At 34.1% G+C, this 5,408-nt stretch overlaps 1 long non-coding RNA gene across 1 annotated transcript; it reads right to left on the bottom strand.

Annotated features, from left to right (window-relative positions):
- Nucleotides 1-309: 309 nt before the first annotated feature.
- On the bottom strand, nucleotides 310-5,329 carry LOC149068525 (uncharacterized). The gene is made up of 4 exons (XR_016195234.1): nucleotides 4,290-5,329; nucleotides 3,484-3,557; nucleotides 560-666; nucleotides 310-460 (listed from the first exon to the last, which is right to left on the bottom strand). It is a non-coding gene; the product is annotated as an uncharacterized LOC149068525 (long non-coding RNA).
- Between the last annotated feature and the right edge of the window lie 79 nt (nucleotides 5,330-5,408).

Genomic DNA, 5,408 nt, shown 5'->3' with positions numbered 1-5,408 from the left:
TTTGTACTGTAACATAACAAGCAAGTTATCAACTATGTAATTACATCTGTTATAATGTATTTACACTCAAGTTATTAGAATAAGGTTATTTAGAACTGTTCATTTTGTTTTTTCAGCTGCATCTAATAAAAAAATAAATTGTAATTATAATTTCGATAGATTAACTTTATATGTTATTCCATCCAGTTGTTAAAAATACACGTGAATTTCCTATGCAACTGATTCTTGCGTCAAATTCACTGCACAAAAGCAACATCCATAGATTTTTTTTTGAATTAAAAATTGTAATCACAAAACAGAAAACACCTATTTACTGCTCATGAATAAATTTATTAGACACTTGTATACAGTATCATTAAAAGCATTTCACATGCACATATATGATCGTGCTACGTATGAATATACAAGATGATCAACTTCCAAGTCAGCACTGAAAGGTCATTTCATTCAACATTTTCACCTGAAATGGAGGAAGTGGGTAAATCGATAAATTAATGAATATTGGAAGCTTTGTGTGTGTCATAAAAATGACAGAGTTAAAAATGAAGGTTCAACTTACTCGAGAAATTCATGGATTAAATCCATCTGCACTGAGTTCTACGTCGTTAACAGAAAAATGTAATTTCTTCCTTTTTATAACTCCCTCACTTCAGCAAAGTCAAAAACCTAAAAACATTTTAAATAGTTACAAATAATATTTCAATGTATCCATAGTGATGGAACACTACTAACAACCATACATGCACTTCACACACATTCCTCTCATATTTTCCTTCTGCATACTTTCTAGAAATTGTTCATTTGTTGATTAGTTCGAAAAATTTTACAAAATTGCTCACTTGTGTGTTTCAATAACTTTTTTTTCAATGTTCATTCAACAATTGATTATGTGTCAAAGATTCTCTCACATCTTTGGATAGGGTGAATGATTTCTGAAACTTTTTGAGCAGAAGATGTTTGGGAAAGCTAGACCAAACTCACTTTAAATGAGAAAGAGCAAGTTTTTGCTTATTTTAGACAATTGCATTGCTCATTCAGAGATAAAATATCTTCAGACAATCCAAATATGATTTCTCTGCCTAATTAAAGATGCCTATTCACAATAATTATAAACAGGGACATACATAAACAGTTTTTAAAAATCATTGAAGGTGAGATAAAATGGAAACCTTGCTAACTCAACACCTGCTTAAGTGGGCAATTTTCTTGATCCTATAAGAGAGTTGAGTTATCAAGGTCCCACTTATACTACTGCACCACATATACACATTTCTCTAAGGAATTTAACATGATTGGCATGTGTTGGAAAGTGGATAAATAGTTTCTGTAAGGTTTCCCCCTATCGGGAAGGAGCATGATGGGATTAGAAAGCATGGGTGGGGAGAAAGGCCCTCAACGGTGAAGAGAAAAGAAGCGATGTGTTTTGGGTAGTTAGAGAGTGGCTCCTGTGGACTCAGGAAGTAGTTTCAAAGCCTTGCTGTAAACGAGGAGGACGTGTGAATATTATGTTTATTGTTGAAAATTATGATTAAACCAAGTAATATATATAAAAGTGACAGTGATTATGATTGTGGCAATCAGTCATTGTAAACGAACCTGACAGTTTCCTTCCTTAACACAAAACTAACATTCCTAAATTGGAATGCATTGGCCATGTTCAGAAGATGGTTGGTGCACGTTTGAGTTAACTAAAGAAAACCACGAAAGGATTGAGTGGTAAAGGTAAATTAACCAATAAACTACAAAATTACTATGGTATTGCTATTCGTAGCAATGTGGGAAATTTAAAAAATATGCAATTACAGCATCTATGGTGGCCGAGTGGTCATAGTGACGAACTCGTATCATGAGCACCCGGGTTCGAACCCCACCATTGCCACAGTGGTGGTTGGCTGAAGTTGGTTTCTTGTGGCTCCTAACTTTGAGGTGCAAATGTGAGCCAATCTCCCCATTAAAAAAGTCTCGCCACAGAGAGCAACAGGCCTACAACGATACAATTACTTAATCATTACACTTCAATCATAGTTAGAAAAACTAGGGGCAGATAGCAGCACTAAGCATAAACACCGAAACAAACTCCACATCAGCTTTCACTACACATACATTCCAACATGTACCAGTTCTTCATAATATCCGCAAAGGAATATGGACGAGGTGCATGTGTGGTTTATTAGTAGTATGCAGTTACAGCTGTATTTTTTCATTGTTGATCCAGTCATAAAGAGCATAAGTGGGCAATGTCCAAGAGGACCCGACAGTTGGTGTAAGCATCAGAAAGCTGCATGTGAATGACATAAAATTACTGATAAATCTCCTGCTGGCGCCTCTAATGACAGCATAAATGTAATAAAGCCAACATACATGAGCCCTTGTGCACAATCCCTGTTTCAAAGTGCTTGCATGGTACGCTGCAGAACAACAGTGTGATTTGGACAATTTTGCCTCTAAGGGCACTTTTATCGAACTGCAAACAATGCTTTTGGGGACTATTGCAGTTCTGCGTTTTAATTCTGGCTATGTAGGCATATTGTCTGTACTTGAAATCTAGGAATCCTAGTTGATGAACTAGCGTCTATTTACTCTGGGTTGGGCGATGCGAGTGTGACATGTTCGAGATATCATACAACACTGGCAAAAAATGACCAGAAGAAAAAAAAGCAGAAAGTCAAAATTAGAGATATTTGAAGCAAAGGAAGTTCTGTCATACAAATGTTGAGAATTCTGAATGTTAGGAGTGTATGTGAAACTTTTTTTTAATGCATTTTCTGAGAAACTGATTTACATCATTCTTGTCTGCTGCAAACCTAATGCCTACAAAACTTTAGAAGATATAAATTTTTTCCAGGGGTTCTGTACAGCTATGAGTATGCAATGAACTAGGATCTAAGCAATATCTTTGAAACTTTTTGATTTACATGATTTTGAATTTAAAATATTGAGTTTTTTTAAATAAAGTTTTTTTTCACGTAAACAACCATATCTCAAAATTTTTTCATTTTTTTATATTTCAAAACTTTTAGTTCATTGAACAGAACAATATTATAGCAACATACTGTGTGAAGAACAAGTTGATATAAGTAGTAGTATTTCACAATGCTTTGCATAAATACTGAAATTATACTAATTTTAGATGTATAATTACTCTAGGCAATATACATTTTCTTTTATTATGTTAATGTTTTTATTAAATATTGACGAAAAAACATTTTCTTATGTTTACATATGTTAAAAAACATGTCTTAGTTTTATTCCACATTCAAATTAAAAACACAAGCATTTCATCCAAAATAACGTTTTTGAAAAAGTACCTCACATGTAGTCAGTCGCCTTAATGCATGCTTCTCAAATAAAATACACATTATTTCAAGAACTAAATTACACTTAACTTTATAATGCTATTTCCTATGTAAGTTCAATGTTACAAAATTATAAATGGTTAGATACAGAAAAATTTCAAACAAAATGTAGAAAAATTAGACTTACCTTTAAAGAAATGTGCCGAAATCATACAAGATCTGCCTGTCATTTCCTTTAGAATACACCAGACTCTCCATACTCTGTAGTACAAAATATTAACATTAATACCACTAAAACTGAAGTTTCACTCATAAAAATTAATTACTCATGCAATACATTAATAAAGTGCTTAATAAGCTATGTTATATATGCAACCATTAAAAAAATTCAAAATCATGATACATGCAGCATTTAAGGAAAGTATGCGAATTAAATATAGAATTTGGCACTCATTTTGCATTGAATTAAAAAATAAATTTTTAACAATATATAGTGGGGTCTGACTGGTAGGGATGTAGTTTTTTTTAGGATGCATTACATTTTTATGCAGGAATTTTTAAGCGCTTTTGCACATAGCGAGTGTGTGTATCACGTTTGCATGTCAACTTTTACATCCAAAATATACGATTGGCATTTTCATAATAGGGTTTAGAGAGCCTTCAACTGTTTCCAGTCATTAAGATGGCCCGAAAATGAGCATTAATAAGACAAACATAAGATGCGGCATTATCGGTAGGCCAAACATAATATATTACTATAATACATGCTATTCCTATTTATGAAGGGAATTTATTTACGAATATATCTCTTACACACACACACATAGATCATCTTGCGATCAGCACATATTTTATGACGAGGTCAGTCAGTAGGATTTTTCTCCCAAAAATTTCGACTAATTTAATGTATATTAACATGCAAAGTGAGTGATATGTCATGACTAAAAATATTACGAAAAATAAAAAAAATTCGGTTTCATCACGTTAACTTACCCTTCCGCTCAACAGCATGTCTTGTCATCTCGGCTGCAACTCCTCACATAGCCGCCTTACTGTATTTTTCGTTAACCTAAATTCCTTGCATCATCTTAAATGCATATATCAAGCATTAATAGCATCAAAAAACACGAAAATAATTGTTTGAATGTGAATATATCTTCTACTAGAGCACGCATCGCCGCCGCCATTACGGGAAATGTAGTTGTCCTCAAGCTTAAGGAGAGCGTCTCCTCACTCCTCCACTAGCGCCATCTTTGTCCTTGAGTAAGGAAGTAAAGCTTTCCTTATTTAAGGAAAAGCGAGCGGAGAATACGGAATTTTTTCTCCTTTCCTTTATTAAGGACAAACAGAGGGCTTAAGGAGAAAAATCTCGCTAAGGACAAGGGGAGAATCCAGCCCCTGGATGGATGTTCCATTAGTCCACACGGGCTTCAAGATGATATCGGACAAAGATTGGAAAATTGTGAAAGATTACCTATTGTGAAATTTAAACCAATCTCTAATAATCTTCCGATAATGGACAGTGACAACAGTGATTTAAGTGCAGATCAGATATATCTTGTGGAAATAATACGAGCAAAGAACTGGGAATCAAGAGAATTCTGAAAATTAGAAATGAAGGATTATCAGAAGCAGAAATCCGTACATTCCATGTTCCGAAAATAAACTTTTCTGCTAAGAACTATTCGGAACTAATTGCATGTGATCAAGTGCGAGTGACTGAACCACCTGTTAAAAAAATCAGGAACTAGACTCACAAAAAATGATCTGAACCCGCTTTTCCATGTATACGAAATTTTCCGTGTCACAAAAAAGCAGTTAAACGGTGCGTACGACTCGTAACTGAAGCATCTCTTGCTGTATCAACAACCGAGAGTCGTGAAGGCTTCATTCAAGCCAGAATAAATTCAAGGAGTACTTTTCCATCGTTTGAAAAAAAAGCGGACTATTTTGCAAACAGTGTGATAACAGAGGAAGTAATGGAGGCATTCTCGTGACACCTATATCGTCAAACTATGTTTTTTTTTGTTTTTATAATTTGGAACATGGTTATAGTTTTGTCCCCCACCCCCCCCCCCCCAAAAAAAGGTTTTATTTTATATATGTATAATG

Source organism: Pholcus phalangioides, unplaced genomic scaffold (assembly GCF_987345545.1).
Source record: "Pholcus phalangioides strain wild (caught in Gottingen) unplaced genomic scaffold, Ppha-v1.0 ptg000027l_1, whole genome shotgun sequence".
Classification (NCBI taxonomy): domain Eukaryota; kingdom Metazoa; phylum Arthropoda; class Arachnida; order Araneae; family Pholcidae; genus Pholcus; species Pholcus phalangioides.
The sequence above is the reverse complement of the archived record's forward strand: the minus strand, read 5'-3'. Positions and strand labels throughout refer to the sequence as shown.